Genomic DNA, 14,218 nt, shown 5'->3' with positions numbered 1-14,218 from the left:
TATGTCATCGACATAGGGACAAGATATATTTCATTTATAACAACCTATATTTTGTAGGTAGTATATTACATACAACCTAAAATCTCTATACATATTGTATATAAATTACAACATATATAGGGGACAAGAGACATTTCATATTTTAAAGAAAATACGTTGTTTTGCAAATCAATATCTGGTCGTGCAACAGTACAATGTCTTTTTATTGTTATTTATGAAGCTGCTAAAAGCAAAACATAGACTAAACCAAATGTATTGCGGTTTGTAGGGACGGTGCAAAATCGATAACAAGAGAGAACAGTGGACTTCTGAAAAAATTAAAGATCATCTTACACCACGGGCAGAATGGTTGGACTGCTTCCTTCACAGACATGCTCTTACCGCAAAAATTATGCTATAAAATCTCAAATTCGTTGTAAAACTATACAAACTGTTAATTTTACTAAAAAATCAACAAGCGCAGAATACGCTGTTTGCTAAACTATGTGATGGAACGGGTGGAAAGAAAAGTTTTCTTCCGTACAGAAATAAGATTGTTATCGCGGGGGAAATTACTAACCGGTTATTGGAATTGCAAGCAAGACGATATTTTTTCAAGATACACAAATGCTATTCTCATTGCTTTTAAAGAATGAGTTTGCGTACTTAGATGATTTATTTTCACATTTAAACAACTTGAATGTGAATTTACAAGGATATGATGATAAAAACATTTTATTAACGACAAAGTTCACGCTTTCATTAAGAAGCTTGATATCGGATTATTCACCTTCAAAGTAAAAATTCTGATATGTTTCCAATCGCTTCTGATTACATTGAGAACGTTTGGGTGAATAAGAAAGACTATCCACTGCAGTCTGGATAGCATGAACATGCATTTGTGCGAGCTTTCAGGAAATAATTTCCTGGAAGATAAAAATGTTTTCTTGAAGCGACGGGTAGTGAATCCATTTAGTGAAAATATTGTTGTTGCTGCTAAGTTACCGGTTGAGATCATAATCGGCTCATCGAAATGCGTGCCGGATAAAATGTTACGATAAAAATTCATATTTGAAGATCTTTAGATACATCTTTGGCTTGCTTACTGAAGTGAATATGGAAATTTAGTCGCAGAGGCGTTAAAAATATTAATCCCTTTTGCCATCCTCTCATTACTTAAAAATAATTTGCTTTTTTGTGTGTTTCTAACACAGATCCGTGCATGGAGAAACTTTTAAATGAAAAACAAATGTAACCGTCTCTTTGTGTACTTATAAATGTAGGTATAAATTTTATAATACTGATTTTTTTTTCGCACAAATTGATTTTATTATTTACACGTAGTCTAATTTCACGACCCCCCAGGTTGAGAAACACCGGTCTAGGTTATTAAAATATTTGTTCTTTGGCGGTTGGGTTTCAATTAACCACACATCTCAGGAACGGTCGAACTGAGACTGTACAAGACTACACTTCATTTGCACTCGTACATATATCTCATCCTCTGAAGTAATACTAAACAGTAATAGTAAACGGTAATAACCGGAGGCTAAACAGGAAAAAGAAAAGGTTATTAAAATTAATTTTATCGTTGTGCAAACTTCACGGAATGACTGTAGTGGTGGCTGAAATAATGGACCAGATTATGAAACCGTGAATGAGAGTTTGAATATTATCGTTAAGTTTGACAATTATGAAAACATATTTACACAAATTAAACAATACGTTTCTTAATCAAAAAAAAATTGCCTAATTTAACATTTATGGAAGTAAGGAAAAGCAATAACGACAATTGGCATTATTGCATTTAAAGTAACAGCATTTTTTAAGTTGGCACACTTTTAATTACTTTTGATACAAGAATGGATAAAATTATAACATAATATTAAGTACACAAATCACATTATTAATAACTTTTATGACTACTTGTAACAATAATTTTAAATAATAATTGTAATATCAATTTTATATTATCAATTACTGCACTTAATACTGGTTTATAAAAGTAATTAACAGGCATTGAAAAAATATTTTGATCGGCTAAAATTAAATTACGTATAATTCAGAAAAAGTATCAAAAAAAGGTTAATGTTTATTTGCATAGTGAGTTAACGTAAACGATAAATCTTTTTTTATTTTAAACAGAATAAATAGAATTATTACATTTTACATTCAGTACGACTTTTTTTTTTTAAATTAACTTTTTTTTATCAAAAATTAGTTTAATTTGCGATGAATTCACAAATTCAAATTTGTTCAGAGCATTACATAATTATCATTTTAATAGCGTGTTTTATAAAGAGTTATTGGATTTATTCGATTATAGTATTACGAATGACCGCTTTAAGTTTTGTTCTCAAGATTTCATTGCAGTTATATTTTCTAAGTGGCTCATATTTTCTATGAGCCACTTTTTTCTCGGTTTTTAAATGTTTATTACTGTGAAGTACTTTTTAGTTACGATAAGGTATTTAATTTATTTGGGACAGAAGCAAGTCAATCAAAATGAATAGCGTTTGGGAATCTAGGTATTTTATTGTGTTCTGTTATATATGATCTTCAAGTATCAAGGGTGTGTTGAATAGTTTTAATTATTATGCTTCTAACAGCTGAAAATTTAGGTGCCGTAAATGAATATTGTAGTTGTTTGTTTCCCGTATTTTGAAAGTATATTTTGGTTAAATAATATTCTGATTTTGAGGTTAAGGAAAGTAATTTTTATTTACTCTGTAATCAGATGTAGAATTTAATGCACGTGTATTACATTAATGTATGTTAAAATATACTCATATATTATGGGGTCGTCTCATAATACAATACTAAATGCCACTATTATTGAAGAAGTGACACGTAATTGTCTTCTTGTGACCTGACCTTGTTACATCGCATAGCCGAGTTGAAGAAAGAAAAAAATAATGCGATCGGAAATACTAGAAGATTCACAAAGGTAGAATAAATGAAAGACTTAAATATACGATTAATGTAAAATATACTTTCATTTATGGTAAAATGTTACAAGATTCTTTCATTGGAGATGTATATTGGCTCCTTCACTATTGCCCACCGTCCCGACCGACCCGGTTCATTCTTGAGGGCAATTTTACTATTATATTACACGTGTAATGGATAAATAAGAAGAAAAAAGTATTGTAAAAACTGTAAAAGATGGAATAAAGTAGAATAAATGAACGATATTAAAAATGATTTTAACAAATACTACATACCATATTTATATTAATATAATATTTTAAAAAATTGTCATCTAGGAGTTTTATTTTTCCTAGAGGGAAATGAAAATTTTCCTGCTTCCCAGCATTTCTTCTTGAAATTCCATCGCCAACTACTATTTATATTATATCTAAAATGAATATACAAGAAGAAAAATTATGATCCTATATGCAGGTCTGCTGATGATAAACTTGTCTGGAATCTATCTAGCGATTTCAATAGATTTTTGGTACTGAAAATGGGAAAAAGATTTTTTAAATTCCATCGTGCAAGGTTTTCTCACAATTTGTTGTTTTTTGTTTTATCTATAGGTGTTAGCCTATTATAAAGGATCATTTTGTAAAATTGTTGTTTAAATAAACAATCGATTTTTTTCACATATGAAATGCGAGTTGATATTCTCAATAAAAATACAGTGGATTTAAGATGAAGTTAAAAGCAGTGATAAATCTGGATGTTAAAAATGGATGACCCGCTAAAAGATCAGAAAAAAATTTTTATAAGGACATAATAGTATTTTACTTTGCACTTTCATTAGTTTCAATGATATTTAAATTAATTTTGTGTTTATTTTAATAATTTCTACTTAAAATAAATTTTGAAGCCTTTTGGTTACAGTAACCGTTAGCATCGTATTTCTAACTAACTAAATACAATAATGAACAATATCTGTTTTTCTTCACGACTTTTAAACAGACGTAAAGTTTAAAATAATATTTGATTGCTGCTTTTGAATAGACTATTCTGAAATAATTTTGATCAATTTGCCGTTAAAAATTGATAGTTTTATACAATTTTCCCTATCAACTGTTCAGATAAAACACCCCACGGGGGTGTATAAGTATATAAAACAAAAATAATGTCGGCCGCTTATTCGTGTTTCTATACACAGTTTACGAGTATGAGTATGTTAAATATCTCCGTATAATATTACCATAATAAACAACGTGAACTTTGATAAAGGTATTTAATATATGCCTCCTGTTATACAAAGGTAGAGTTTGTATGTTTGTCTAAGATAATTTCAAAATCTACTTAACCTGTTATCACAAAAATGTTGAGATCTCCAGAAGCAGATCATCGACCGATATGGTGTCTGAAATCCCTTCAACCCTCTCTCCCAAAACCACTCTGCACAATAAATATTGGGAAAAAATGAAATATTGTAGTATTTGAACCGCTCTTTTTTTTAACTTTTAGGCACGCTGTTCCCCTCGATTAAAAATGTAATACCGGTAAAATTTAATTATTAAGAGGAAAAAAAACCGTTTCGGTTCAAGGAGCCAAAAAACTTAAGTACAATGAATAGATTTAGAACTCCTTTACTTCCAGATATCCTAACCCTCGTTGGTCCCCTTTAATTATTAAATGATTGATATATTCGAGTAATTTATTTTCTAAATGCATTCTAATTTCAGAGGAAAGCGTGAAAATGAATAATATCTGGAATGTTCTAATTAATAGCTCTCCTTGGTTGCTTCAACCGACCAAAATTTTAAATTACATTCGGTTCATGCTGTTCTCTCTTTTATGATACGCATCTACCTTCTGGATCGTGCAAGAAACTTAATACCGTCCAACTTTACCGAACTCTCTTAGACCCCTAAAATTGAAAATAAAATATAATTATTTAAACTGTTTTTGTGCATATTGCACTCTGCCCTGAAGTAAAAAAAAAAGAAGTTTAGTTTTTGGCGATCTGTATATTCCACAGTACCCTTAATATATAGTTTGAAATATTCAAACTACTTATTCAAGAGTAATGAATTCTAATTACTCTTCATAGGCAGGTAAGTAAGCACTTCACGGTTTATGGCTCCCTCATCTGTGCTTTAGCCCCACTGACTCCCATTAACGATTGAAAATTAAATATTTTGATATTCAGACTATTCTATTTCAAATCCTGCTGTTTCCTTTAAGGAAAAAATAAAAAAATACTATCGTTCAGAAAGTTTCCTTCGAAACTTCGAATCCATCTTATCGACGAATCCTTCTTTAGTAAATTGCTCTAGCCCCTCGACAAATACTGAAATATTGCAATATTTTTTGGGAGCTAGCCCCCGATTAACAAAAATTTCAAATGAAATTTTTTAAACATTTTACTTTCAGTAAGCAGAGTAAAACACATGGTATTATAGAATTTGGAAAACAACTCTGGTCTCTGTGATGGAGCGGTAGCATCTCAGCTTTTCATCTGGAGTTTTCAGGATCGAATCCTGGTCAGGCATGGCATTTTTTATACGCTACAAAATTCCATTTTCCATTCCCATACATAAGCTTCAAGCTTATGCAGCAACATCATAAAGCAAAAAAGTTATTACTAACACCCCTTAGTTAACAAAAATATCCAAACCTTACTTTTTCAAAATGCAATCTACCTATAGTGAACTAAAAAAACTGAAATTATTTGGATTTTCAAATCGCGTTCTACTTTTAATGAAAAGTAAAAAATATTCCGATAAGGTATTTTAAAATCATTCTCAGATCTACTATCAGCTGAATTAACAAAAATCAAAACTGCCTCCTAGGTAACAGTATACCTCACTTTTCACATAAAATAAATATTGCGATAATGATTTGAACGAATGGTTTTTCAAAACACGTATCGTTTAGAAGGATAAACAAGACGCATAACAGTGTCAAAAGTAAGCTCAAATAGCTATAAATAAATTACTAAATTTAAATGTTTTGATTTACCTTCACGGGCAGGCAAAAAATTCAAATGCAATAAATTATGTAGCGATCAAATTTTTTTAGGTGATAAGGTACCTAAGTCCCTTAGCCTCTTTAAAAAATTTTAATTCTGAAATATTCAAATTTCATGACAAATTAGCGTACAGATTTTGAAGAAACATTATTTTTTATGGATACGAAAAAACTCAAAACATTTCAACTTGAGCTCTCCTTGGCTTCCCGATCGATTATAACAATTTACATATAAAATAAATACACGGTTACATGTTCTTACAATATTGAAGAAGGAAGGAAGATTAACAAAATAATCTTGATATGATATAGCAAAAATTTCCTGACATCTTTTGTAGTCTTGTTGAATTGCAGTTCAGACATCTGTGTCCCTTATTTGTGCGGTAAATGTAGTTTGCTGTATTTTCTTAATTTTAAGGTCATTAATTGCCGTTAATTAGAATAACAATAAAATTTTAACCGGTAAGAATTATGGAGCCGAGTTAACATATAAGTGAGGCTTGTTAAGCCTCAAGAGAAGATCCTTCCCCTTGAGTTATTAAGATGTAGGATTTTAGTTACCTCAGGTTTTTAAAGAAAAAAATCTACTGAAAGAGCAAATTGAGGAATTTAAATAAGTAATGACTTACAAAAACAGTCCATAAACTGAATAAGTGCTATAAGGTATATTCATTTGCGTTAAGAAATTTGTTTTACAACAATTTATTTTTTCATAGAATAATTTTTAGGATTTAATTATGAAACATTTCAACAGAGACAAATTTTTCAAATTATTTATTTGTGATGTAGATTTTTACGGGAAGAAATATCAAATGTTCAATGCCAATATTTTATCAATTTTACAGCGCGTTAAATATATATTGCAACTCTCTATGTTTTGTTTTAACCGAGCTGATTACAATAGTGAAATGTATAAATCATAAAATTAAATTGATATCTCAATAAATAAATTCATTTATAGTCCTCCAATGCGAGCAAGAAATCTATTTAAATGAATATTAAAGCCAGCTTGAAAATGCTTTAGCAAAAATTAATTTAACACGTGAAACATACAAACAAAAAAGCTGTTTTAGAGTACTTAAGAATACGTTAGAAAAATTAAGTATTATAATTATAAAATTAGTCAGGGCTGGATTAACTGATAGGTAAATAAGACAAATGTCTAGGGCCCATAATTTAGAGGAAAAAGCTTCAGTACGGGAAAAAAATAAACAATAAATTTAAAAACGATTAAAAAAATAATTTTTTTATTTTTAATAATGTGGAATATTATTAAACATAATAACTATATGAAGCATTATCAGAAGCATTGGAGACAAAAAAAAATGCAAGGCAGGGTGATGGAATCTCCCAACAATACCCTAGAAAAAGTAATCAGAGAATGGAATAAAGAACCGGTTAAACATCGAATCTCGGAATCTGTATATTTAGGAATGTGAAAAAAGAAGTCATTAATCATTTAGCTTTTGCAGATGACGTAATTATTCTAACGACAAATACAGAAGAAGCAAAATTAAAAGTACAAAAGTACATCTGTTGGCAGAATACAGCAAAAAAAAATAAGTTTACAAATATCCTATGAAAAAAAACAGAATTTATAACAGATAAGAACTGCATAGAAGAAATAATTTTTGAAAAGGGTAAAAAAAAATAGACAAAATAAGCAAATTTAAGTATCTTGGGGAGATAATAACACCAAATTTATTCAAGAAAGAAGGAAATAAAAGTAAGATTCATGAGAACAGCTTATAGACTGGCAGTGGAAATTTACAATATGAAATTCTGAATCTATAAAGCTAAACTACGACACTACAAAACAGCGATTTGCCCAGAAGCCTTATATGCAAGGGAGTGTTCAGGAAAGTTTAACGTAAGAAATCTTTTAAAAGAAGAATCTTAAGGAAGATTTTTGGACCCAAAAGAACAGAGGAAGGTTACGGACTAAAATCTAACAATGAAATTTATCAAGAAATGAAAGCTTTAGGAATGGATAAGCGGAAAAGAAGGAGTAAACTTTTATTTAATTTTTACAGAGACAGAAAAACAAAAATTGGATGGCACCAGGAAGTAAGCCAAGACCTAGAAAAACTTAATAAAGATTGAAAAAACTAATAACAGATAGAATAAAGTTTTGAAATAACAATTGAGAATTTCAAACTAGATAAAAAGGAAAAACCAAAGAACAGCTCCAGAAAATTTACAGAAGAGCAAAAACAAGCGCTCTTGTAAAGAATGAAAAAGTACTGGAAACAACAGAATGAAGAGGAAAAGAAGAAAGAAAATGCAATGAGATCTAAAAAGGTCTAATCGAAAGAAGAAGAAGAATGAAATAAAATCAAATTGCCACTGGCAGATCCAAGGAGGACATGGACCCAATGTGCTTCCCTTGAAGGTTAACACGGTGTATTTAAAAAAAAAGTAATTCCTTTAAAATTATAAAAATTCAAAAACAATAAACATTTTATTTTTTAAAATCAAATAAAAATATGAGAAGGTAATCATTTTGTTTATTCTGATGCCAAAAAGGGAATTTTCCAACTACCCTCCAATTTCTGTTTGAAGTTGTATGCAACTTATATAAATGGGGCCCCAAATTAAGATTTTGTCATAGACCTGATAGAAGCTAATTTGGTACTGATAGCAGTCAGTTTTGATGTAAGGGAAGTAGAATAATGGAAAACGTAGCCAGGATTGCTTTTTAGTCAAAGAAGCACAAGGATAGGTTTCCTGGTACATAAGAAATTGAACAGAACATGTTAAACATCAAGTTTACGGGAAATGCATTTATAGACTTGAAGAGGACCACAGAAAGCTTCAAATGATTGCATCAGAATATATTATTGGTGAATTATAACACAAAATTAAGGAAAACTGGAAGAGAGGGTTTGCATGAAGTTATTAAATTTTTTTGTAGCATTGTGCTTATCAGGTATCACCTCTTTCTCATAGGTGCTAGTGACACCCGTTTTTAAGTCAATAATATGTATCACGTTTGTTTTATCCGATTTAAATCAGCCTCAAATTAAAAAGATTTTTCTTTTCTTTTAAATTAATAAAAGCCAAATTATGATAGTTTCAAAAATAGAAAAAATATTTGAATTATACGGGCAAGTAAATCTAACAGACATTTTGTATTCTTTCTACCCGCATTATCATTTGAGAAATGCATTCATTTTTATCCTGTTTTATTAAAGTTTTTTTGATACTTCTCTGATAAATTAACTTATAATAATAGTAATAATAACAATAATAAAATAACTTTTTTTCATCTTAAAATTAGCAGTACCTTAAGTATGTATAAAGAATCTTCTGTTTTACAAATCACAAACACTTAATAAAAATTATAATTTTAAGCATATTTGAATTACTAACTTGAGCGCTAATAAATGTAAGTATATATTACAATATTTATTCATAATTTCCATTAAAAATAAGACAATATATTTACATTACTAAAGTAATATTAAAATTATTTCGGTTAGCTTTATTTACTTCACCGATCATTTACTAAAAATCAGCAACAAAAAACTATTAAATTCTAAAAATAATAAATAATTCACGAACAGATTAACAAAAAATATAAAAATAATACTACAAATTTGCAATAATCAAATTATTTATACATTCCACAATAAATAATATAATAACAAATGAAAAAGGAAATAATATTTCACCTAAAATTAATGTCACACAAGACAATCGTTTTTACCTTTTATTAAAATTATTCATACAAAGGAGGTAGGTTGTAGTTTGTACAAAATCTTAACTACAATACACATTTATAAAATAAACTAACACAAATAATGGTATTACATAAATCATGGAATAATTAATAATTAAGGGTAAATGATTCCTTAATTATTTAAATAAGTAATTAATCTAATCTATTATGTTAGTTACATCATATTGATAACTCTGTGTATCTTTTTCTCTTGAATGAAGCTTAATTTTTTTTTAATGTTAAATCATTTAAAAAACAAAACCTACATTAAAAGAGCTACTATATAAATTGTTTTATGTAGTATCCATTATATTTTATATTAAAAGAATGAACCGAATAACAGTATATATAAAATTATAAATTATATATTTTTTTATAAAACTAAAAGATTTAATTAAATTTATTAAGTTGCATTCATTAAAGTGTTTACAGTAATCTTACTTTGCTCACAGTATTGTTGGTCATAACATTCTCTTTTTTGAGTCCTGCTGAATCAAAAAAATGCCAGATTTATTGTCCGTTAATATATGAACCACTTTGTGCAATAAATTCAAGAGGATGTGGGAAAACATTCGGTAACAGCTGTGAACTGGGAGTTTTTAACTGTGTAAATAAAGAAAGTGAGTTTGTTAAATGTTACTACAGAGTTTATTTTGTAATTTTAAATCAGTAGAAATTTTTTATTTTAACAAAAAAAGTAATCACTGTTATTAGTGTAATTAAAAAACTAATAATTGAATTCTGTTTATTCATACGTATTAAGCTAATTTATTATCTTGCTAATTTATTATCATTGATTTATTATCATTTTATTGAGTTCTGTAACCCTTAGATGAAGATGATGAATACTGAAACTTGATATATTCATTTTTTAACTTTAATTTTATTGTTCTTTGTGATTAGTGGTCAAAATTACTTAAATGATTCATTTTTGTTAAAAAAATTGAACTAAATCTAAATTTTAGCAGATTTTTTATGCATGTCACATTATCAACTACTTTTGTAATCACCATTAGTAAAATTCGTAATAATTCCATCATTCTGCATTACATTTTTAGTTAAAGTTATTGCTTGTGGTTTTTTCTTTGAGTAAAAAAAACATACTTAAAAGAAGTATACTAGTTGAGCTGTATTAGTTCATTTAGTAATTACAGTTGACTAATTGGTATGTAGTTGGCTTCTATTTCAACTGGTCTTGAATTCAATTTCAGATAAAGATATGAGGTACTTTATTCATTATCATTTCATTTTCTGATTAAAAACACTATGCAAGCCATGTCTAAGGATGTAATACAATTTTTTAAAAAACGTTTCTGTAGACTTATTGTAGTGTACTGAAAAATGGGTTAAGATATAGTGTCCTTTTTGCTTAACTCCAATACAAATAAAAAAAAATTCTTGATTCAACCTTTTGCTATGCATGTTCTTTAGCAGATTGACCGTTCTCAACGATTTTCTTAATTTATTCTTTGCAGTGAGCTCCTCTGGTGGTCCTATCACTGAGTTATTTCCAGAAAACTTGTACTGAATATTTTTAGAATTAAAAATTATATTGTCTGTATAGACAAGTTGAAAATATATATATTTTTTTTAAATTGACATTAAAAAAATTGGATCTTACAATACAATAATAAAATTATGATAATTTCCTTTTTAATACATTAATGATAGTTTTAAAATAATAGATGGATTGTAGTACTTCCTAAAGAAAGGTTCATGGCATTTATACTAGGCCCAGCCATTGTACGAGTTTGTGACATCATGAGCAGACTGCATATTAGTACTCGACCTGAACACATCAACTCCATGAATCAAATCGAAGTATACTTATTATCATATTGTAAGCAGTAGTAACTATCATATTTACATTTACTAATTATAAACAATACGTAATTAATTCTTTTATAACCTTTATGTGTACTAAATTCATATATCTAATTCAAACTTCTAGCAAGTTCACCATCCTCGCTAAAGGAATCATTATCACTTTAATTTTCACTTTCACTATCAGAATCTACACGTATAATATAATGTTCTGTCACTTCATCTATCAGTGGTTCAAATATTTCATACTCTTTTTTAATATTTTTTTTTACTTTTTTACAATAGGGTTTCAGTCATCTTCACTCATGGAATTAATTTTCTCCATAGTTAATTTTTCTAAATTTGTGAAAGAAAATGTTGTGTTATGGTACGGTGGGAGTCTAAGAACACGATGCCCATGTTTTTTCAAAGGTTCATCCAAGTGATATTTTGTACTTTAGTTTTATGTAATTTTACTAATTCATATAACTGTGGTTTCAGCATTATTGAACTGTATGCAATATGGAGTTTTTCCAGCCAATCGGCCATATTTTTTCTTCTAGTTAGAATTTGGTGCTTTATCAATACCTGTATTGTGATAAAGGGCATTATCAACAACTACTACTCACAACAGTGAAAAATTTGTAATCAATTTTCCATGGGCCCATTTCATGAAATTGTCTGTATTCATGTTATCATGGTTGTCGCCACTTTTCGAACTGACTTTCCAAATTAGTTGCATTCAGAATAAAACTGAATCCTCCTCCAGCATGAATTACTACTAAACAGTCACCTTTATTAATTAGCACATGAAATTCCTCAACAATACCATCAGATCACAACTTTGTCGAACAGTACGAACTTAAAACGTATGTTTCATCCAAATAAACAATTGTAGCATTGCTTTGTCTGTACTTAGCCATTGCCTGCAAATATTCAATTCTCTTCCACCTGATATTGGATTTCTCAATTAAACGTTTTCTGTTATTTCCAGTTTTACACTGTTTGAAACCTAACTCGATCAAAATAACAACTAAAGTTAATTCACTGCCTTTAAAATCAGTAGATGACTGAAGTTCTTGCCTTATTTTGTTTTTTTTTTAAAGTAGGTAATTCATTCTTATTTGAATGAAATTTTCATTAACTGTTCTTATAACTATACATAAATCAAAACTGTGCAGTCCATTGACAAGTTTTGAACGTCGATTATACTTTTTCGGCATGCTAAAAGAACACGATTGGGATGTTAATTGAAGCATCATGTTTTTTTCTCTTCTGAGTTTTTGAATCTTTGTTCTTGATATCCCACAAGCAGCAGCAGTTCTTTCTTCGCATTTTTGATAGCAATTATATGTTTGTCATCAGTTAATTTATCTATTTATAGAGCTTCTTTTTTCATAAAATCATTAACATTATTGATAATTTCACTTGCTGTACTCCTGTTTGTTTTCCTTAACTACGGATTTAAATTCTGTCACAACAAACTGCACTAATAACATATGTACAAAAATAAAACAAAAAATAATATATTACAAAAAATTTGTGAAAAACAATGAGTAATTATAAAATAATATGACCACACAAAATCACTATCTGAATACCTTCACTAAACATGATACAAACTGGACTAAAGTTTATTTCTTTATAGACACATTATGTACTACGAATGACGGATGTAAATATAATCGTGACAAAAGACATAATTTCTAACTGCATGTATAAATTTTTATAGGCTTGTATGTAATACCAATCAGAGCATTAGTTATTGGTTAAGGAATTGTTATTGTTTACAAGATTGGGTCATTAAGTATTTTTATTCGTGTTACCAAGTCAAGTGGAAATAATTGAACACACAACAACATAAATGTATTGTCTGGGCATGCGTATTGTTTGTAAGTCGAAAAATGAAATAAAAATAATAATTACATGCAAAAATAATGTTTTGGAAAACAATAATATGAGATGTGAGCACGTGACATCACAAGCTCGTAGATTCGCTGGGACAACTATAAGGAAGTAGTTTTTATTTTTTTTAACTTAAATTATGCAAAATTATTGAACAGTTAAAAATAACTTAAACAATTATACAATTTGCCCCTGAGTCTACTTTCCAAACGTTTACTTAATTTTAATTGATATCAAAAGTATATCCAACTTTTTCTTGAATACTATCTCCCCTCATCTTTTGAGGAACTGATGTTTAACAGCATTTTTAATGAAAATTGTTTGCTGGTTGCTGAACATTTAAATTAAGTGTTTTTAGTAATTTTTTTTAATACGTAAGAAATTCTTTGATTTAAATTTTTAATTTGCAATAAATTCCTTGATTTTAATAATTCTTTAAATTTAGTAATATTAATATATTACTAAAAAAAGACACTATAATCACACCAAATTAATAGCAAGCTCAATATAAAATTACCACTTTACATATTAATTGTGTTTCATGATATTTGCCACTATGAACTGAATTAAAACTGGTTACAACTAAACATTAGAATGTGTGACAATTTAAACAAATTTTATGCATTTTATTCACTTAAATTTTTTGCACTTATATAAGTATATATTTCACGTTTATACGTGTAACCAATTTTAATTCAGTTTATCATGATAACTATTATTTTTAATCTGTCAAATATAAGGCATAATATTTAAATAGCTAATGATGAATCAGCAAGTTAAAAAAGTGCTTATTATGTAAATTAATAAGTTTTCATTGAGTTTGCTATGAATTTGCTGTATTTATACTGATTTTTGTTGGTGATTATTAATTGCAAC

The sequence above is a fragment of the Lycorma delicatula genome, chromosome 5 (assembly GCF_047948215.1).
Source record: "Lycorma delicatula isolate Av1 chromosome 5, ASM4794821v1, whole genome shotgun sequence".
Lineage (NCBI taxonomy): Eukaryota > Metazoa > Arthropoda > Insecta > Hemiptera > Fulgoridae > Lycorma > Lycorma delicatula.
The sequence above is the reverse complement of the archived record's forward strand: the minus strand, read 5'-3'. Positions refer to the sequence as shown.